This window comes from Pongo pygmaeus, chromosome 12 (genome assembly GCF_028885625.2).
Source record: "Pongo pygmaeus isolate AG05252 chromosome 12, NHGRI_mPonPyg2-v2.0_pri, whole genome shotgun sequence".
Classification (NCBI taxonomy): domain Eukaryota; kingdom Metazoa; phylum Chordata; class Mammalia; order Primates; family Hominidae; genus Pongo; species Pongo pygmaeus.
Genome location: NC_072385.2, coordinates 69,337,593 through 69,360,648, shown reverse-complemented (window position 1 = coordinate 69,360,648; position 23,056 = coordinate 69,337,593). Strand labels below are relative to the sequence as shown.

Genomic DNA, 23,056 nt, shown 5'->3' with positions numbered 1-23,056 from the left:
AAAGGAGAAGGATGCTTTACAGAAAAGATATTTACCAAGCTCTTGAGGGACCATTGTGCGCTGATCAATGACAGATGGTGTTCAGCTTTCACAATGTAGGAGTGCTAAAGGATGTGGGGTCACAGAAAAGCCGTGGAAAATCCTAGAGTAAAATATGGTGCAAGTTGTTGTCAGTTTGGCATAAGAAGAGGAGGTACCAAGAAAATTGTACCAAACACCAAAAGAGGAAAGGAAACTGAAATGAAAAATGATAGTACTTCAATTTCTGAAAAACAGGCCTGCCCCTAATTTAGCTATGAGATGTTGGGTAAGTTACCAATGTCTCTGGGCCTTGCTCTACTAGTACAACAGAGGAGAGAGAGATTCTAGATGATTTAGATGATTTTCAACTCCCCTCCCTGCTCTGTAACTCTGGTTCGCTGTGCTAAATGCACCTTGAAATAAACACTTCCTTTTTGTGTGTGTTGGGCAGTGGAATTCTCATTTTACAGAAGAGGAAACTAAGGTTCAGAGAGCTTAGGAACCCAGGCCAAGCTTATACAGCTATTAGGAGGCAGAGGTAGAACTTGAGCCCAGACAACCTGACACCATAGATAATGCTTTTAAGCTTTATATTGCCTTCATATGTCTAAGACTTTTATGGGTAAAGAAGAAAGGAATATTTTGTAACTTTCTTAGAAAATCAATTGTCAGGGAATCTCTTAAAAAATTTGTTACATACCTTCTTTTAGAATTCTTGACATTGGGCCGGGTGCGGTGGCTCACACCTGTAATCCTAGCACTTTGGGAGGTCAACGCTGGTGGATCACTTGAGGTTGGGAGTCCGAGACCAGCCTGGCCAACATGGTGAAACCCTGTCTCTACAAAAAATACAAAAATTAGTCTGGCGTGGTGGCGAGCACCTGTAATCCCAGCTACTCGGGAGGCTGAGGCAGGAGAATAGCTTGAACCCGGGAGGCAGAGGTAGTAGTGAGTCGAGATCACACCACTGCACTCCCAGCCTGGGTGACAGAGTGAGACTCGGTCTCAAAAAAAAAAAAAAAAAGAATTCTTGACATATTGGAGAGTGGAGTTTGATCTGCATAAAGGAAGATGTTGTAACTGACATCACAATTTAAGGTCCAAGAATTTAAGACATGAGATGAGAAGCACATACCTTTCTCCTACCTTACTCAGCTCAATTAGCTGCAGGTGCTGATACATTTATTTTTCAGGTTTTTCTCTGCCCAGTTGAGCCCACTATGTTCAGGCCAGGCTACCGAAAAGTGGCTGCACAAGTGTTGACTAGTGATAACTAGAATTCATGTTCCTGTCTCCTAAACTTGAGATCCTGGGAGTCTAGGGAAACGCTGGGCTGCAAATGGCAGCTTCTCCGCATCCTCATCCAACAGTTTCCCATGCCCACATGATGAGGTTCTGGCAGAGTTTCCTGGTTTGACAGACATTCCTCCTGAAACTGAATTCTTTATTAAACACCATCCTGCCTGGCTGGGGCTATGATACCTCTCAGCCCTCGGAGGCAGTGTGTTAAAGGGCAGTGGGGGAGTGCCAACTTCATAATTTTTGCATATCTGTATACCACTTGTATATACTGTTATTTACTTATATTTGTCTTTAAACTGACTCACTTTTGAAATTAAATACCTTAATTTTTTTAAGAAAATGTCAAGTTTTACAGTTAATAAGTTTTGTATCTAGGTCTGTGATTCATGTTAATTTTCTAAATGGTGAGAGGTAAGGATTCAATTTTGTTTTTGCATACTGATATCCAATTATTCCTGCACTATTTATTGAAAAGACTATCTTTTCTTCACTGAATTGTCTTTGCACCTTCTTCCCTCTCCTTGGGAGTTAAACTGGAATTTTTGTTCTTCTTAATTGTTAGCTAGGGAGCCAAAATATGAGCTGCCATCCACCTGTCTTCAACCAGGACTCCTTCCAGGAGTACCTCCTGCTGCCCACCCATTAGTTTGGAATCTAAGTTTGCTAATACCTTTGAACATTGTAATTTAGCCTCTTATTGGCTTGTCTTTGGCCACTGTGCTTACTAATAAAAATCCTCCCTTTTCTTGAGAGTTTATAAGTACTCTGGCACTATCTCTGCCAATTCCTCACATTCTCTCCTTTTCTACCAACCTGCCTGTGATGCCCCAAAAGTTAAAACTTACAAAATAAGTTTGAAATTTTATAAGGGGTGGAATAGGGTAGCAAAAGGTTTGAATTTTTGTGGAGGAGAAAGCAACATCATTAATTATTGGCATGTCACAAATGAGATTCACTATTTAAGGGCTTCTGTGGCCAATATGTTATTTCCGCCATAAGATTCCTGTTTTGGAGTAGCCATGTATACACTATCACACATATATGTACATATACAGGCATAAACACAGAAACATACACAGATACCTGGAAATATTTTGTGCTTAACGATGACTTTCCTTCTAGTTAATTTACAGATGTATTTTGTAGACTTGTTATGGGGGGAAAATTTTAAGTTATAGGATCTTAGAGACACTAAGGGATCATCTGGGTTGGATAGGTTGTCAACTCTGATAAATTGGTGGGGATGGCTTGGAGCATTGTATTGAAAAGGATTGCTAGGCTGACTTTAGCTCAGCAGGGAAGACAGCTGTCATTGATTAGTCATAGCCTCCCATTGCTGGGGATGGTGGCGTGTATATGGTGTATGACTAACTCTAAGACTAGGCCACTCTTTTCCAATGCCATAATTTCTTCTACACTTTCCTTGACAGCTGAATTCTACTCATTGCAGGAATTCTTTCAGTAATTGTGAGCTTACTATTTTTCAGGAATGCTCATTGCTACGTTGAACAGCTCTTCTACATGTTCGAGTCTAAAATCTATCTCATAGCAACGTCTAATCATGTCTCCTAATTCTATCATTTAGAGCCATACAAACCCATTTTATACCTATTCTACATCATAGCTCTTCAAATATCAGAAGACAGCCATTTTGTAACCTCTTCTGGATAAAAACCACCATTTCTTTCAATTATTTCTCAGATATTGTGGTTCCTGGGTCTTACATCATCCTGGATGTTATTTAATTTTTCCTTGCTCTCTTTCAGGTGTGCTACCCAAAAGGGGGCAGAGAATTTCAGATAGGATCTGACCAAGTAAAATTAATTGGGACTCTTTACTATTGGCTTCCATGTACTAGTATTAATAAGCTTCAGTTTGCACCTGAAACATGTTACTTTGTTATTTCATATTGAGCTTTTGATAAATTAAAAAATTATTTCTATATGAACTATTTGATTCAGCTCTTCTCTTTCCTGAGTTTATGTTTGTATTTGTACCTTTTGAATTGTATCTTAATAATGATTGCCCTTTCTTGAGTACCTATGAGTACCTATGTATTTTCTTTAATATCTATGAAGTAAATATTCTATTCTCATTTTGCAGTTGTGACAACTGAGATTCAGAGATGTCCAATCTACTCACACAAATAGTAAGTTGCAGAGGCTGGAATCAAACCCAGTTCCTTCTGGCTCTAAAGTCTATTCTCTTTTGGCTACTGATATGGTTTAGGATCTGTGTCTCCACCCAAATCTCATGATGAATTGTAATCCCTGATGTTGGACGTGGAGCTTGGTGGGAGGTGGTGGGGATCATGGAGGTGGATTTCTCATGAATGATTTAGCACCATCCCCTTCGTGCTGTTCTCCTGATAGAGTTCTCATGAGGTCTGGGTGTTTAAAAGTTTGTAGCACCTCCCTCTCGCCTTCCTCTTGCTCTGGTTATGTAAGATGTTGGCTCCCCCTTTGCCTTCCACTATGATTGTAAACTTTCCGAGGCCTCCTCAGGAGCAGATGCCACTATGTACAGCTTGTGGAACCATGAGCCAATTAAACCTCTTTTCTTATAAATTACCCAGTCTCAGGTATTTCTTTACAGCAATGCAAGGATGGACTAATATAGCAACCAGATACTCAATTTAGCAATTCTGAATACTGAGTCCATTATAGAAAAAAAAAAAAGGTTGGGGGACATAGGTCATCCTTTTGTCAAGATATTCGTTGTTTTTGGGATTGTGATGAAGTCAAGCATTTTGTTTTTTAAAAATAAATAAAAAGGAAATACAGTTTGGCTTGACTAGTTCTGGTGAACTCTTACTGGTTCTTAGGAGTCACCTTTTTAAAGTGCTCACTAGCTACTTGCTTAACTATTCAGTCTAGAACTTTGCTGGGGATTGATGGCAAATGTGTCTGTCTATAATTGCTAGAATCCAAGTTTATGGGGACATTTGTTTATGTCCTTTGTCTGATCCTCGTCCTATTTCCCATAAGATCCCGTGGGCTGCTCGCAGTGGTTCTACCCTCACATCTGCATGTTTGTTCAGTTCTCCAGTATGGAAGTGGGGTGGGGGAGGGGTTTGCCTTCATTTAAGATAGCTAAATGCTTTCACAATATATTCCTGTTTATTCTTTGGTTTCCTCCCAATGTTATTTCTTCCATTTCCAATCTGTAGGTAAAAAGCAGAGCCTCTCTCTTAATGGAGGGATTAATGGAATAGAGGCACTCAATAAAGCTCCAGTAATTTCTGTTAAGTGGATTCTAAAGTAAACACTTTTATGGCCCCAACAACAACAAAAGACAGTGAATCCACTTACTCAAAAGGCCACCCAGTATTATAAGTCCGTGAAATGCATTTGGGAACTATCTACTCTTTCAGATGATCTGTGCTGGGAAATCTCTCCATTAATAAAAATAATAGCCAAACATGAGTACTAATAAATAGGGTTAATACTTAGTGTCTCAACTAGACTTAAGGGTATATGCATTTTAAAAGTTTTTTTTTTTTAAGTTTCTAGCCCATGACAGACTAACGTATCTAAAAATCATAGATTAGGTAAGGAATGTGTGCAAATTAAAATCCATGCACAGAAACCTATGTGAGAAGAAGGAGCGTTGTCATCGCAGACGTTTAACTGGGTAAGAGTTATGAAGTAAGCACTTAAAACCCAGCTAAAAGCCTACTCTCGGCTGTTTTCATGCTTCCCAGTGCTAGAAAGAGAGCCTGTCTGCGAAACACCAGTAATTGCACGTTGTCTGTGTGAAAGGACATTGAAAGACTCGATAAATTACAAGGAGGGAGGGAGCTAGCTCTCATTGCAAACTTGACCTAGCCTAGATTAGCAACCCGGGATTTGACTTTCCATGTGACCCTTCCTCTTTGTAGTCTTCAAAAGCAAGCCCGCACCAAAGCCCGGCTCCTTCCTTCCTTCTAACTCCCTATCAGGAAGCTCCTTCGCCCGTTCAAATCCCTTCAGGGGCTTTGAAATCCCGGGCTCCGAGCCCAAGCTGGGCATGAATATTCACTGGGGGCGTGGCCCCGCCAGCGCGCAGGGCTCCAAGCAGCTGCGACTAGCGGAAAGCGCGCGCCAGCTGCACGCAGGGAAACAGTTCTCATTTTGTGTGCTCGGCTGACTACACGTCCAGCCTCGGGCCAGCTCGAGACGGCCACATTGTGCGTCTGTGGGAGGGGCTCTACCGAGACGAATGGTCTTTTCTGAGGCAGGGCCCAGGAGCTGTAATTCGAGGGGCCTCAGATCTCCCTGCCACCCACCTGCCAGGGCAAGTGAAATTCCACTGAGAAAAAATCAGGCTTATCTATTCTCTTCCAGGAGTTTGTCTCCCTTTTAAGAAACAAATATCCCTTGTGTGAATGATTGGAGGCTTTTTATCCTCTAGTGGCGCCTCCTTCTTCGCAATTATCTACAATGGAGACTGTTTCTTCTCCCTTCTTAGTGATTACAACTGCTACTTGCATTTTTTTTTCTTTCAAGATCATGAAGCCATGTCGTCTCTATCTTTCCTCTCCTTCATCCTTTACTTAGTAGTACCAATATCACTTTTAACTTATGTCTGGTTAAAAGCCAGACATCCTGGATTCAGATTCTAGCTTGACCACTTATAAGCGCCACGAATGTGGCAAGTTAGCCTTTTTTGCATCTGTTTCTTTATCTGCATAAAGCAATAACAATACCACCTACCTCATGGTTTTTTTCCTGAGAATAAATAATTATATACAGTCATGTGACAGTCATGCATTGCTTAACAAGATCGGAGAAATGTGTCACTTGGCGATCATGCGGTTGTGTGAACATCATAGTGTGTACTTACACAGACTCAGATGGTGTAGCCTTCTACACACCTAGGATATATGGTATAGCCTATTCCTGCTAGGCTACAAACTCGTGCAGCATGTTACGGTACTGAATACTGCAGGCAATTGTAGCACACTGGTAAGTATTTATGTATCTAAACACATCTAAACATAGAAAAAGTACACAGTAAAAATACAGTATTATACTCTCATGGGACCACAATAGTATATTGACTGAATATTGTTATACATCACATGACCTTATAAAACATGTTTGAATAGCGCCTGGCATATAGTAACCATTTAGTACATCCTACTTACTAATGTTATTATTTTGATTGGATAGGCCTGGTTGAAGATGGCCGCGTGTAAACCAGAATGCAAGTCAGCTGGGGCACGTACTACTGGAGGCAGAGCCCCATGAGAAGGGGCCAAGAACCCGCACCCATCAAAATCAAGAAGAAAGGCTGAACCCGGAGAGAAAAGGGAGGTGAGCCTGCGGAGGGAGATGGGATGCAGCTGAGAGGGGAGTGCCAGTGGGGAGGTTGTGGGAGCCAAGCCATTAGAGGAAGGATCACACCATGTCCAGAGGTAATGAACACAGAACTTTTTAGTTTGTTTTTAGGTCAGAGTCTCAGATACTGGTCTGCACTCGATGGATTCTTAAAGCAATTGGAACCTCAGGCTGGTCCTGGAGCAAGAGCTGGTCCTTTACTTGGGGCTCTCAGGTTGAGAAGTTTGAGCTCTAGGATTCTCCACTGACCACCTCTCCTGTCTTTGCTCACTTCCCGTCTTTAAACTCCCATTGAACTGGCATGCTATTCTTAGCATGACACTCAGGCTCTTGACTCCACCCAGTCCTTCTAGTTATATTGGCCATGGTACTTATGTTCTTGTGTCTCCCAGCACTGTCTACCTACCCTCTCTCCACAACACATATTACACCCCCAACCCAACCCATAATTCCCATTGGTTTCCAGGTATGCCAGTCTTCTTACAGTTTCCTAAACATGTCATAGTGGGGAAAATGCTACATGTTCACTACCTCATTTCACCTTCCTAGGCAGATGAGAAGACATCTCCCAGTTTCTTTTTTGCAGCTAGGTTGGGACACTGACCAAATTTTTGACAACAAAAAAGTGAGTGGAGGGATATGGCATTCTGGTTCAGGAAAACTAAGAGGGGGTCTGAGTTCTTCATGCTTATTCTCTTTTGTCCATATGCTAGGATGTGCAAAACTCTAACTCAGTGGGTTGTAAAATGGAAGCAGGCTGGGTCCTGAATTTCTGTTGCAGGAAAGCTGACCAACTGGCATAATATATATATATATTTTTTTTTAATGAGAAAAAGCCACTGAAATTATGGGGTTTTATTTGTTACCTCAGCCTGTCCTATTCTATCCTAACAGCACACGTACCATGCTTTTTCTTATTTTGGCATCTCTATAGTTACATTATGTCACTTGGAATGCCTCCCTGCATTCCGACCCTGCAGCAAATTGCCACTATCCTTGGATTCTCCTCTGTGATCTTATAGCACCAGGCTCAGGCTTCTGGCCTGAGTGATTAGATGAATCTTGGCACCAGTAAGGAAAATGAAAGGGAGGAAGAGGCGTACATTTGGCAGAGAGAAAGGAACTCTGTACGTGCACTATGTGTTTGAGAATGGGACATCCAGGGATATATGGATCTGAAGCTCAAGAGAGAGGTCTGAGCTAGAGATAGGTAGAGGGTTAAGGGTCATGAGCACAGGGGAAGAAGTGGGCAAGATTACCCAGGGAAAGTATGTAAATTAAGGTAAGAGAGTGGAAGATGGAAAGGTGAATCTTAGTGGAAGACCATCCTTTAAAGGAAGGCAGAAGAAGCAGAGCCCTTATAAATTTCACAGTGTCCCCCTAAGGACATTCAGAATTGAGTGTAAAACCTGGGAAAGCAGGACTAGTTTATTGATCAACATTTACAAATGTGAAACTTAATTTTGAGGAAAACAGGGTATACTGCAATTGAAGCTGTTGTGTAGACCCAAAAATGCCTTTGAAGGTGGAATTGCTCACCTTTGTTACTGAGAAAACTCCCGGGCAAAAGTTTAGTTTTGATCATGTTAAAGGTAAATTAAAAGCTGACCTTGGCTTTTATATTCCTGGCTTTCCTCAACCCGAAGTCTTCTGACTTCTCTGAACCTAAAGGAATGAGAAAGTTGCAAGGATTTGTAACTGGCTATAGGAATTAATTGTGGTCACTAGCCTATATTTTGTTTTGCTTTTTTCTCCATGTGTTTGCTTTTTGGATGTAATTCTTAAATTGTCTAAATGGTCACCTTTTGTTGTTGTTATTTTTTAAATGGTGCCTGGACAGCTATCATGGGTCAAGAGAAAGAATTGCTTTATACTACAAGGCTATCAGAAGATCACTGAGGTTGTAGTGAGCCGATATTGCTCCACTGCACTCCAGCCTGGGTGACAGTGAAACTGTCGTGGGGAAGGGAATGTGATAATCCAAGAGAGAGATGACAATGGATTGGAACACAGTGGCAGCAGTGGAGATTGTGAGAAGTGGTTGGATGCAGGATATATTTTGAAGAGGAAGCCAGCAAGATTCGGATGTGGGAAAAGAAAAAAAAGTAAGAGGAGTCCAGAAAGACTCTAAAGGTTTTGAACAGAGTCACCATTGACTGAGAGAGTGCAGACTGGGAGTGGAGCTGGCTTCAAAGGGAAGAACAGAAGTCCAAGTTTGGACTCGTTAAGTTTGATACATGAAGCAGGCAGCTGGATAAAGGTCTGGAGTTCAGACGGGCATGGTGGCTCATGCTTGTAATCCCAGCACTTTGGGAGGCCGAGGCAGGCAGATCACTTGAGGCCAGGAGTTCGAGACCAGCTGGCCAACATGGCGAAACCCCGTCTCTACTAAAAATACAAAAATTAGTTGGGCGTGGTGGCAGGTGCCTGTAATTCCAGCTACTGGGAGGCTGAGGCAGGAGAATCACTTGAACCTGGGAGGCGGAGGTTGCAGTGAGCCGAGATCGTGCCACTGCACTCCAGCCCGGGCGACAGTGTGAGACTCCATCTCAAAAAAAGAAAAAAAGAAAAAAGAAGAAGAAGTCTGGAATTCAGGAGAGAAGTCTGAGCTGGAGGTGCCCATTTGGCAGCTTCTGGTGATATTTAATGCTATGAAACCAGGTGAGATCACCGAGGGTGAATAAGGAAGAGAAGGGGCCTGAGGGCTGAGCCCTGGGGCCCTCCAAGATTATGAGGTCAGAGAGAAAAGGCCGGACCAGGGAAGGAGTCCAAGAAGGAATGCCCAGTGAGGAGGAGGAAAATGAAGAAAGGGTTTGTGCTGGAAGCCAAGTAAAGAAACTGTTTCAGAGGAAAGGGAGTCATCACTGTGTCGGATGCTACTGACACACACCTCAGATGTGACCTGAGAACTGAGAAATGGACTTAGAAAAGTGTAGGTGAGGCCGGGCAAGGTGGCTCACACCTGGAATCCCAGCCCTTTAGGAGGCCAAGGTGAGCAGACTCCTTGAGGCCAGGAGTTCAAGACCAGCCTGGCCAACATGGCAAAACCCCATCTCTACAAAAGCATACAAAAATTAGCTGGACATCTTGGCGTGACAAAAATTAGCTGGACATGTTGGCATGTGCCTGTAATCCCAGCTTCTTGGGAGGCTGAGGCAAGAGAATTGCTTGAACCTGGGAAGTGGAGGTGGAAGTGAGCTGAGATTGTACCACTGCACTCCAGCCTGGGTGACAGAGTGAGACTCCATCTCAATAATAATAACAACAATAACAACAACAATAACAGGTTCTTATAACACTAATATTATTCAGCATCTAAGCAGTCTCAGAGATTCTAGGTCCAGATCACCGGACTGTCTCTCATTCAGAAGTATAACTCCTTTGAAATCAGTTCCTTGTGAAAAAGGGATGGTTTCTCTTTGATATGGAGATATGGATGTTGTCAACTATTACAGTCTGATATAAAATTCCAATGCACTGTGCTGGTTTAATGTAGTTTTTAGTTGGAAAGTGAGAATCCCAAATGCATTTTTGGTAGCCAGCTCTGTTGCAAATGATGCCACTGGATGTAGCATTAAGTAACTTAACTCTTAAACTTTGGGCATATTCAAGTGCATAGTACATCTGCCCTCAATCTTGGGAGTCTGTCGTAAAATGCAGTCACAGGGTATATGATATACCATTCTCCAGTATGTGGTATATTTGCTGAACATCACGTATCAGAAGCTGAGAGAGAGAGAAAGAGAGAGAGAGCAGACAATTTAGAAAGCCCAGCCTGCTCTGTGTCAAGGGCACTGCTCCAGAGTGAAATCTGCTTGTGAGCTACCAAACAGCATTTTTCTCATACTGAAAAAAACTGTCCTTCTAATCTGCAGTTTGAATGACCTGTTCCTGTGTTTATTCATTACTTTAGATTTCCTTTCATCAAGTCAGTGGAAACTTTACATGACCTCTGACTGATGCTCTGCTGTTCCTAGTGGAATCATTGTCATAACTAGCATTTTGTTTGTGGGTTTGTACCTGAGTGCCCATTTTGGACCACTCATCATGTTAGGGGCTTATTATCACATCTTTACTTTGCACATCAACTCTATGAGACAATCATTATCATTTTCATTTTAGAGGCAAGGAAACTGAGTCTTGAAGAGGTTAAGTTGCTTCAGGTCATGGCTGGTGAGTAATAGAGCTAGATTCAAAGCCAGGACTGCCTGCTTCCAGAGCTCATGCCCTTCCTTGTGCCGTCTTAGAGTTCTTCCTATACAACTTCTCACTTGAACTTGGAGGCTCCTATTTCTTGAGCCACCCCATGAGAGAGTTTGATGAGTTCATTTTAAATGTTCTCATTTGTGATTCGAGAGAACTGAAAATTCTCTGAATTTAGACTTCAAATTCCATTTATCTTAGCGTTCCTGCCTCCTCAGCTCCTGGCCTCGTCATTGGTGGGCCAGTTCATTGGTGGCTGGTGGATGCTTGTGCCTCGACTCCTGTCTTGGCTGTACCTCTAACACAGAGGGTAACCTGAGGAGGTCACTCAACCAATTCATGTCTCTCATTCTCCAAATATAGTATTAAGAGGGCTTGCCTGGACTAGCTAATTGGGCACTGGACTGCATGTTGGAACTATGAAGCCTATTAATTCAGTCAATTAACATTTATTGAGTGCCTGCAGTGTGCAGAACCCTGGGGCAAGTGGAGGCATGGTATTCCTGACCTGTGGATGCACTATTCTATATATTTCCTTTATTTTTGCACCTCTGTGTGACTCCACCCAACCCCTAAGAATACTCTTATCCCCACCTACATGTTTCATTTTTTTTTTTGAGGCAGAGTTTCGCCTTGTTGCCCAGGCTGGATTGTAATGACGCGATCTCGGCTCACTGCAACCTCTGCCTCCCTGGTTCAAGCGATTCTCCTGCCTCAGCCTCCCAAGTAGCTGGGATTACAGGCATGCAACACAACGCCTGGCTAATTTTGTATTTTTAGTAGAGACAGGGTTTCTCCATGTTGGTCAGGCTGGTCTCGAACTCCCAACCTCAGGTGATCCGCCCGCCTCAGCCTCCCAAAGTGCTGGGATTACAGGGGTGAACCACAGTGCCTGGCCACATGTTTCTTTAATTTTTCTGTGTGCCAGGATTCACTCCTGAGTACTTTATTATCCTGGCCCACTCTGCTTTGCTTGCAGTGAAACAGCATGGTTTCCTCTTGGCCTTCAGGAAATCCTGTTATAATTCAACCAGTTTTGAAAATGACCTCTTTCTGCTCTACTGAGCTGGTAATGTTTCACTGGGTTAGAGTAGGCCAAGGTCATGTACAGTTCTATACTATTAGCTTAGAGGAACATACTTTTAAATTTTGATTTCAAACATGTAACTTGACTTAACAGTGGGTCTTCCCACAGTGGGACCATGATAATGGCAATAGAACTTTCATGTGTTTGGGGCTCTCAGCCAATGCATCCATGAGCCTGAGATAGAGCATTCCTGTGATTCCCAGGTCTGCTCTTCCTTGGTCCTCTGTGCCAACCCATGAAAAAACTGCATGCTGTGACCAAATTCAGGATCAAGTTTATCCTGTCTAGAGCCAGCTCTCCAAAGGTGAAATTTTACCTTATTCCCTTGAATCCATTTTCTTGTATTTTTATTTTGGGATCTTTTAGTAACAAGGCAGCTTCCCGGGACTCTGTTGTGAGCAGTTCTGGAGTCGTTGGGTATTTTTACGTAGGTGTACATTTGCTTCTATTTGTGTGTGTGTTTGTGACCTACCAGAGGAAAGAGCCTCCATTTGCCTGGAAGCCTGGGATGATTTAATCTCTACTATTTGGGTTGCATTAATTAAGTGGAGTGGGTGTTTCAAATACTTAGCTATCTTAGAGATACAAAGGGAAGGTCTTCGAAGAATCTGTACCATAGTGAAAGATACGTAAATAGTGTGTGCTGAGAAGAACGAGCAGCCCTGTGGGCCAGGAGTGAAACTACTGAAAAGAATTGGTGAAGGATTCATCAGCTTTCTAGGAAAAGGGCAGCATGGGTCTTTATGCTTCACTTTGTCAAGTTTGAGTCATGCCCATTTCATAAAGTATTTGGCCTGTGCTAAGTGTTGTTCAAAATGTGATATCCTTGTTTGATATCACAAGGTGACATGAAGCAGTGGATTAAAGGGAAGAAAACTACCATTTTAGAAGAACAACAGCAATTGAACACCTGAACGTACAAAAAAAATGAGATTACTATTCATCTCTGGAAACCAAGTTTCATCAGAAATAAGAAAACGGAATACAATTTGAGACAAGTTCTTGGCTGTTGGGCTACTTTCAAGATTCCTTGACCATCAGAGCTTTATAGGGGATCCAAATGTAGCCTTAAGGGTTTTGTCTTGTCTGTTAAATTAATTCACCTGACGGCCAGGCTAGTGGCTAAGGCCTGTAATCCCAGCACTTTGGGAGGCCAAGGCAGGCAGATCACCTGAGGGCAGGAGTTTGAGACCAACCTGGCCAACATCGTGAGACCCTGTCTCTACTGAAAATACAAAAATTAGCTGGGCATGATGGCACACTTGTAATCCCAGCTACTGAGAAGGCTGAGGCAGGAGAATTGCTTGAACCCGGGAGGCGGAGGTTGCAGTGAGCCAAGATCGTGCCACTGCACTCTAGCCTGGGTGACAGAGCAAGACCTTGTCTAAAAAAAAAAAAAAGCGTGGTGGCTCATGCCTGTAATCCCAGCACTTTGGGAGACCAAGGCAGGTGGATCACCGGAGGTCAGGAGTTCTAGACCAACTTGGCCAACATGGTGAGACCCCCATCTCCACTAAAAATACAAAAGTTAGCCAGGCATGGTGGTGGGCGCCTGTAATCCCAGCTACTCGGGAGGCTGAGGCAGAAGAATCACTTGAACCTGGGAGGTGGAGGTTGCAGTGAGCCAAGATCGCGGCACTGCACTCCAGCCTGGGTGACAGAGCAAGACTCTGTCTCAAAAAAAAAAAAAAGAAAAATTAATTCACCTGACAACATGTAGGTTTGAAGATCAAAGCCAGTTGGGAGGGCTATACAGGCTGGGAACCTATTCATGTTTTCTGAGAGTGGGATCACTTTTTTTTTTTTTTGAAATGTATTCTCATTCTGTTGCCCAGGCTGCAGTGCACTGGCATGATTTTGGCTCACTGCAACCTCTGCCTCCTGGGTTCAAGCAATTCTCCTGCCTCAGCCTCCCAAGTAGCTGGGACTACAGGCACATGCCACCACGCCCGGCTAATTTTTTGTATTTTTAGTAGAGACAGGGTTTCACCGTGTTAGCCGGGATGGTCTCGATCTTCTGACCTCGTGATCTGCCTGCCTCGGCCTCCCAAAGTGCTGAGATTATAGGCGTGAGCCACTGCGCCCGGCCTGGGATCGCTTTTTAAAAACAGCTTTTCATGGTGATGACTAACATGACAGAAAGTATGCTATCACAAACAATAGTCCTAAACCAAGTTGTTGGATGAGGTTCATTAGCTTTACTTTTTTGACTGTGATTATCTGAGATGCAGTTGACTTTAAGAATGGCCACTACTGAAATTCATCCTGCACAGCAAGATCTTCTTTAGGTTTCCTTTAGAAACATCGTGGCTCCGTACCTTTTATTTCTAGCATTAATTTTGGAGGTGCTTTTACTCCTCTTAGGAGTGCAGCCAAGCTGACCTTCTTGACCCTGAATCCTGTTATTTATGGAATCAGTGATTCTATTCATTATTAATTCACTGTAGGTCTGGCTTCACACTAATTTTAGAAGCTCTTTCCTCTTGTTACCAGGCAAAACAACAAATGGCCTGGTTTGCCTTTTAGGAGGTAAGAAACCAAAAGTACTCAGATATGACCTTTTAAGATTTGTACTAATCTCGAAGACTTGAGATCTTTCTTGGAAACATAGTGAAGAGGTCCATGATTGTTTTCTAAGATTATCACTCAATTGAATATATATTAAAACTACCCGGAATCAGAAAAAAATACCATGACAAGTGTCTTCAATATTGAGTCAAGAATGCTTTTTAGGGCCAAGGTGCTGCCATTTCCAGATGGCACCTTCAGAATTTCTTTCAATTTAGCATTACTAACATTTTGCTGCTTTGATTGAAGCAATGGTAAAGCAACTTGAAGAAATGGTAAAGCAGTTCAACGTAAATAAATACAAATGCTGTTAAATGTTAATTTTTTGAAGTTGCTAGCTTTGTGCTCTTTGATTTAAAGGAAGGTTATGATCTCAAACCTGGATGAAATATCCTGTGTGAAGCCATGTTTTTCCCATATACAATTACAAATATTGGGCCCTATAATTTTTTTTTTCTCGAGATGGAGTCTTGCTCTGTCACCCAGGCTTGAGTGCAGTGGCGCGATCTCGGCTCACTGCAACCTCCACCTCCTGAGTTCAAGCAATTCTTCTGCCTCAGCCTCCCGAGTAGCTGGGATTACAGGTGCCCACCACCAAACCCAGCTAATTTGTGTATTTTTAGTTGAGACAGAGTTTCACCATGTTGGCCAGGCTGGTCTCAAATTCCTGATCTCCTGATCCGCCCACCTCAGCCTCCTAAAGTGTTGGGATTACAGGCATGAGCCACCGCGCCCAGCCTGGTCCCTGTAATTTAACCCCTTTACTATATTAAAGCAAATAATTAAGGATGTATGCAAAAATTTAGTTACAAGTTGATACTGGCAAAAATGGGAAGTAAACTAAATGTTCAACTTTAGGAAAATAGTTAAATAAATAATGGCACATGCACACAATAAAATTCTTCTAGCTACTTGAAAAGATGTTGTAGAGGAATATTCAATGACATGATAAGATGACAAGATGTACTGACTAAAAAAATGCAGTTTACAAAATAATATAGATAGCATTAGTTTTTAATCCTTTTTGGGTCACATACCTCTTCGAGAATCTGAATAAAAATGTGCATTTACCTTGGGCTTCCTAGCTCCCCATCTTCTCTTTCCTCTGGTTATTGTTTCAGCTTTAGATAGGAGCACATTACTACTATTTTACCTGTTGACTTTTTCCAAGCTTTGTTCTTGGCAGTTTACCTATAAAACTTGAGTTTCTCCCTCGTCTGCAATTGAGGTTAGATAAATCATGAAATACTGAACTTGAAACATTCCCCTAAATTTTATGTAAACAAAAAGGCTTCATGCATAACTTGTGTAAGATTACATCTACTATTCGTTCAGATACTTCTAATGTTCTTAGTGTTCATTTTTGTGGTCATTCATTCATTCTTGCTGGTAAAACACTCCACACAGAGCCTGGGATGTAGTAAACAAACATGTAAATATTAGCTAGCTATTATTATTTTCACTCACATGCATTGATTTATCGGTTTACGTCTTTATTGGACCACCACCTTGAGCCTAGCTAGCCAGTGGTGGGTAAGAAAGATATAGTTCTGCTCTCCTATAGCTTCCTTACGTTTATTGGGGGAAGCAGACATCAATCAACCACTAGAGAAAAAAATAAGGATAGCGCTACGAAGTAGAGATGGAATGCACTGAAACAGCATATACTGGGGTGCCCAGCCTCTTCTGAGGTGTCAGGGAAGCTGAGACCCTAAGGGTGAAGTAAAATTAGATTGTAAGTTAAGAGTGGAGTGGGTGGGGAGGGAACAGCATCCAAGCAGAGGAAACAGCATGTGAGAAGAACCCTAAGTCAACATTTGACCTGGATTCCTGTAGGTTTTCATAATTTAAAAAAGATACTCTTAGTCATTGGCAGTCAAGAGAGTTGAAAGTGTGAGTCCTCCAACATGGACTTAATTCTGTTTTCAAAGTTTGTCTTCCTTAACTCTGTTTAGAAACTGGAAGATTGGATGTCCGCTACAATTGTGGCAAGCTTCCCAACAGCTCCAAGGCAATATTGTCGGATGTATCGTGGGAAGTAAGCCAGCAAGGTTTCAACTGCAGATCTCAAATGTGAACACCTGGCTCTGAGTCCTAAATTGCCCTGGAAATTTTAACAACATTATCTCAAAATTGTATTTGAAAAGAATAAAAGCAAAAATGGTTCTCCTTGCCCCCATTGTGTGTACAGATGATCTGACTTGCTTCCTTTGAAGCCTGTTTGAACATACAAATAGACACAAGCTCACCAGGAATTACAGGTATGGTAGATAGCTCTGTAGGTGCATGTGATTGCAATGGACCGTCTTATCAAGTTTCAGTTATATCAAATTTTACAGCAGGCTGGAGTCTATGAAACCAGACTTTCTGGAAGCAAAAGTTCAGTGTAAGTTCAGAGGCAATGGATGTGGCAGAACCACTTTGCAAACGTGAAAGATCGAAAGAAAAATTATTTCCCTGTATTTAAGCATTACTAGCCTTTCAAAAATACTTTGCATTTTTCTCCCTCTTCCTACATAACATCATATAAGATAATATTGCAAACAAATGCTCAGACAGATGCTGAATTATTCATAAGAACAGGCTACTAATGTGGATTGGAGAAAAGAAATAACAAAGCAAGAAATAATAATGTCATTGAGACTATAGAGTAAAAGGACATAAGCAAATGTGAGTGAACAATGTTTCTAGAGATTTTGACCCCAGGAAAGTTGTGTGCTGTTACTTGATTCATGTAGATTCTTACTTGAGAATGGAATCAACACCTGAAGAATTAGCTGTACTGTATTATTTAACATTTTATTTATAACTTTCAGCAGTTTTCATAATCAGCATTATCCAGTCAGGGATGTCTTCATAATCAGGTCCCAGGCTCTGACAGCCATGTTTTTTTTAAGAGAAATGATTTGTAGTACCTCTCCAAATTGTTTGACAATTTGGAATCTTCTGGTCCTTGCCTATTCACTATTGTAATTTTACAGCAGACTACGTCAGCAATAGCAATTAGAAGACTTAGAAGCTCTATTGCACCGCTGTTTCCAAAAGAAGTATCTAAAGGCTCTGTTTCTAAGGACTTCATTGTTCTGGTGTTTTTTTGGGTGTGCATGACCAAGACAGTATTTAAATTTTGGCTATGAGCCAACAGGAATCTCTATGGCTATCACTGGGATTGGGGTACAGGAAAGCCAAAACTTTTAAGAGGGATATTTCTCTTTTTATAAAGTTATTCCATGATAGATATGTGCTTCTTAAGCCTTCCTGATGAACCACATCTAATAAGTTCTCTAAATTTTCAAGTATAAAAATCTAATTTCCTTATCATTTAGCAAACCATATTTAAATTAAATGATAGCTTAAAAATTAAAATGTAGACAATTTTTTTTTGTTTGAGAAAGAAAACCTTTTGTGAATCTTAAATAAATGTTTTTCCAGTTTCTAGTCATTAAATTTCTTAGGAATGATTTTCAACCAGGACACTGTATTTCAATTAAAACAAACTGGGCTAAATGCAGTTAGATATCCTGGAACAGAAAAAGGACATTAGCGGAAAAACTAGTGACATCCAAAGTCTGTGGTTTAGTTATTAGAAATGCACCAGTGTTAATTTCTTAGTTTTGACAAATGTACCAAGGTTAAGTAAGATGTTAATATTAAGAGAAACTGAGTGAAGGGTTTACAGGAACTCTCCGTACAAATTATTTTATAATTTTTTTATAAATTTAAAATTATTCCAAAGTAAAACATTCATTAAAATGTAAAGCAAATCGGGACATAGGTTTCAGGCACCAGAATTGAACTAGCTATTATAGTTGATCATTAAGTTTAGTGCCAATCTTAGAAATTAAGATAATGGGGGGTGTGGGTAGATTGTATGGTTCTTGTAAGAAAAAATAATAGATTCATTACCTTCACTTGAAGTTATAAAATTTTCCAGGTTAAAATTTTAGAAGGAATTTACTGCATAGATGCTTATATAAGAAATCATGAGTAACTTAAAGGGTGATGTGTGCAATTACTATTTAATTAAAAAACAAATGATTTAAAAAAAAAAAAACTTTTAAGTTCAGGGGTACATGTGCAAGATGTGCAGGTTTGTTACACAGGTAAACTGGTGTCATGGGGGGTTGTTGTACAGGTTATTTCATCACCCAGGTATTAAGCCTAGTATCCATTCGTTATTTTTCCTGATCCTCTCCTTCCTCCTACCTGCTACCCTCCAATAGGTCCCAGTGTGTGTTGTTCTCCTGTATGTGTCTATGTATTCTCATCATTTAGCTCCCAATTATAAGTGAGAACATGTGGTATTTAGTTTTCTGTTACTGCGTTAGTTTGCTAAGGATAATAGCCACCAGTTCCATCCATCTCCCTGCCAAGGATATGATCTCATTGTTTTTCATGGCTGCATAGTATTGCATGGTGTATATGTACCACATTTTCTTTATCCAGTCTATCATTGATGGGCATTTAAGTTGATTTCATATCTTTGCTATTGTGAATAGTGCTGCAGTGAACATATGTGTGCATGTGTCTTTATAATATGTAATAGACAATAGAACAATTTAATATACCTTTCAGTATATACTCGGTAATGGGATTGCTGAGTCAAATGGTATTTCTGTCCTTAGGTCTTTGAGGAATTGCCACACTGTCTTCCACAGTGGTTGAACTAATTTACAGTCCCACCAACAATGTGTTCCTTATTCTCCACAACCTCACCAGTATCTGTTATTTTTTGACTTTTTAATGATAGTAATTCTAACTGGTGTGAGGTGGTATCTCATTGTGGTTTTGATTTGCATTTCTCTAATTATCAGTGGTGTTGAGCTTTTTTAAATATGCTTGTTGGCTGCATGTATGTCTTTTTTTTGAGAAGTGTCTGTTCATGTCCTTTGCCCACTTTTTAATGAGGTTGTTTTTTTCTTGTAAATTTGTTTAAGTTCCTTATAGATGCTGAATATTAGACCTTTGTCAGATGCATAGTTTGCAAAAATGTTCTCCCATTCTGTAGGTTGTCTGTTTACTGTGTTGATAGTTTCTTTTGCTGTGCAGAAGCTCTGTAGTTTAATTAGATCCCATTTGTCAATGTTTGCTTTTGTTGAAATTGCTTTTGGCACCTTCATCATGAAATCTTTGCTCATGCCTGTGTCCTGAATGGTATTGCCTAGGTTGTCTTCCAGTGTTCTTATAGTTTTAGGTTTTATATTTAAGTCTTTAATCCATCTTGAGTTAATTTTTGTATATGATGTAAGGAAGGGGTCCAGTTTCAATTTTCTGCATATGGCTAGCCTGTTATCCCAGCAGCATTTATTGAATGGGGAATCCTTTCCCCATTGCTTTTTTTTGAGTCAAGTTTATTGAAAATCAGATAGTTGTAGTTGTGTGGTCATATTTCTGGGTTCTGTATTCCATTCTGTTGGTCTATGTGTCTGTTCTTATACCAGTACCTTGCTGTTTTGGTTACTGTAGCCCTGTAGTAGTTTGAAGTGGGTAGTGTGATGCCTCTAGCTTTGTTCTTTTTGCTTAGAATTACCTTGGCTATTCAGGCTCTTTTTTTGTTCCATATGAATTTTAAAACAGTTTTTTCTACAGTTTAGAACAGTCTTAAAAAATGGTTCTGTGAAGAATGTCAATGGTAGTTTAAAAGAAATAGCATTGAATCTATAAATTGCTTTGGGCAGTATGGCCCTTTTAATGATATTGATTCTTCCTACCCATGAGTATGGAAGGTTTTTCCATTTATTTGTGTCATCTCTAATTTCTTTGAGCAGTGGTTTGTAATTCTCCTTGTGGAGATCTTTCAATTCCCTTGTTAGCTGTATTCCTAGGTATTTTATTCCTTTTATGGCAATCATGAATGAGAGTTTGTTTGTGATTTGGCTCTTGGCTTGACTGTTGTTGGTATATGGGAATGCTAGCAGGTTTTGCACATCGATTTTGTATCCTGAGACTTTGTTGAAGTTGCTTATGAGCTTAAGAAGCTTTTGGATTGAGACGATGGGGTTTTCTAGATCTAGGATCAAGTCATCTGCAAACAGGGATAGTCTGACTTCCTGTCTTCTTATTTGAATGCCTTTTTATTTCTTTATTTTGCTTGATCACTCTGGCCAGAACTTCCAATACTATGTTGAATAGGAGTGGTGATAGAGGGCATTCTTGTCTTGTACCAGTTTTCAAGGGGAATGCTTCTGCCTTTTGCCCATTGAGTGTGATGTTGGCTGTGTGTTTGTTATATGTGGCTCTTATTATTTTGAGATATGTTCCTTCAATACCTAGTTTATTGAGAGTTTTTAATATGAAGGGATGTTGCATTTTATTAAAAACCTTTCTGCATCTATTGAGATAATCATGTGGTTTTTGTCTTTAGTTCTGTTTATGTGATGAATCACATTTGTTGATTTGCATATGTTGAACCAACCTTGCCTCCCAAGGATGAGGCCTACTTGATCGTAGTGGATAAGCTTTGAAAACAAATGATGTTAAATAGATTTTTAAAAAATTAATCTTCAAAATGTCAAGTACCTAACTTAAAAAAAAACTTACCCATTATTTTGGCAGAGGGGGTTGGGAGAACTAAGACAATATGCCCTACGTATATTGCTTTTCAATTATCTTAGCTGAGAAGTTAGAAATATAGAAAGTTAGGATTATTGTTTGGAGAACCTAAATGAATGAAACTAATATATCCTTCAGGCTGTGTCTCTTAACTAAAAGGTATCACAGCTTAATCAGGGAGGGGTCATAAACTTAGTGTTGATTCAAGGGGCACTGATAAGCTTTAGGATGGCCAATAAAACTGACAAAGATGTATTAATTTAGGAAACTTACAGGTGGTGGGTCATCCCTCTTCTACCCCAAGATAGGCTTCATGAGTCCTATTAAAATAACTTTATTTATTTTTATCCCAAAATGAATTTTTGAATCTGCTTAAATAATTGAAGCAAGCTAATGATTGTGAGTTCTGCACCAATTTGTATGTAACAGGTGATTTTGGCTGAGAAGTTTTTGTAACTATTGCCAGTCAACTACCCAGACCACGAACAAGCAAACAAACAAATAAGCACTTAATGTGTTCTTGTAGAATAAGGACTAAACTTACATCCTGCAAAGGCTCAGTAACTCCTCTGTGGTGGAGAATGCTAGCTGTCTGCCAGAATCAGTGCTCCCATTTCCCAGGCTCCTTTGGAGTTTGGGAGGAATTGATTTGGGCAACTTTCATCCTATGTACTTAAGAGTCATCTCTGGCCCTGGACTGTCCTCTTTCCCTTTCTGGGTGGCTGGAATAGAGCAGCCCTGGGAGATGCATGTTGAAGATAGCAAGAGGCACTGTCTGCACCAGCTCTCAAAGGACTATGTGGCTCAGAGCTGTCTGCCAACCCTGAGCCAGTCATCTAAGACCAAAATATGACAGAGGCAACCTTCTGCATTCTCTGAGTTAGTGGGTCTTCCATCATGGCTACTTAGCCCACTTTGTCTAATGTACCTTCAAAAAACAGGGATTCTGGCAAATTGTGCTGGGGAGTATGACTTGGACCTATGATCTCCCGTCTTTGACCCTAAATCTCTGCTTTAGGACTCACAAAGTCCAGTGTGTCTTTGGGCACGTGCCTAAGCCTGCAGCACAGATTCCAACTAACCCAGCCACCTGCGTGGAGGCAAAGTCCATCTCACTCCCCAGGTCAGGGCTGAACAGGGCAGGGAGGAGAATTGTTGGCCTCCCCTTGTGAGAGGACCTTGCTGGTTTTGCTACTATATGGAAAAATGAAGCACAGGGGTGGACAAGAAGAATTTGAACTAGATAGGCTGGAGCCTGTTCCTCCTATTATGAGACATGTAATCCACCATACATAAGAGTGGGGCTTAGTCAGTGTTAAGCTCTGGCCAACTGGATCAGCCCTTCCTCCCTTGAGGAGCAACAGCAAGTAGTTAGGGAGAAAACATGGAGATTCCCTCTCCATCATTCCCCAGAAGGGAGGACACAGAAGCTCTATAGAAAAGACCTGGTGTAGGGAGGTGTATATTGATTAGGGTGGGAGAAGGGCTACAGAAAATCTTCCCCTTAGTCAAACAAGTCAGCTATCAAATGTGCTCTCCGAGTTGATCTGTTGAATGAGCCTAATTGGTGGCATCCACATCAATATTAGAGAATGTTTGCCAGATATGAGAATTTTGGTTTCACTGTTTGGTAATCCTGGCCTTTTTGAGACACACCCTCTGGGAGAGGACACAGAAGCATTGGATAATAGATGCAAAGGTAGTGAATCCCCAGGAAACAGAATCTCAGTCACACCCTATTCTTTCCCATGTCCTGTGACAGGTTCCTGGGTGACTCACAGGCAGGCCCACCCTAACATTTGTGGGGTTTGAGAGAAAAGTATCAACAGAGTTATTCAAATGTTTTGAATCAAGCTAACAAATTATAAAATATGTGCTATTCTTTGAACCACGAATTGGAATATTTAAAAAAAGCAAGAAAATTGCCTCTGAACACTACTGCAAATCAATCTTTAATGCAATAGTCTATTCCATTGATGGTACCTGAGGAAAGGTTGGGGAA

General features: G+C 40.9%; 1 long non-coding RNA gene across 1 annotated transcript in view; it reads left to right on the top strand.

Annotated features, from left to right (window-relative positions):
• The first annotated feature begins 5,369 nt into the window (after positions 1 to 5,369).
• LOC129030530 (uncharacterized) overlaps positions 5,370 to 23,056 on the top strand; it is a 31,514-nt gene continuing 13,827 nt past the window's right edge. The window contains exons 1-2 of the long non-coding RNA XR_008500691.1: positions 5,370 to 5,491; positions 6,477 to 6,620. This is a non-coding gene — a long non-coding RNA (uncharacterized LOC129030530). The remainder of the gene's footprint in view (positions 5,492 to 6,476; positions 6,621 to 23,056) is intronic.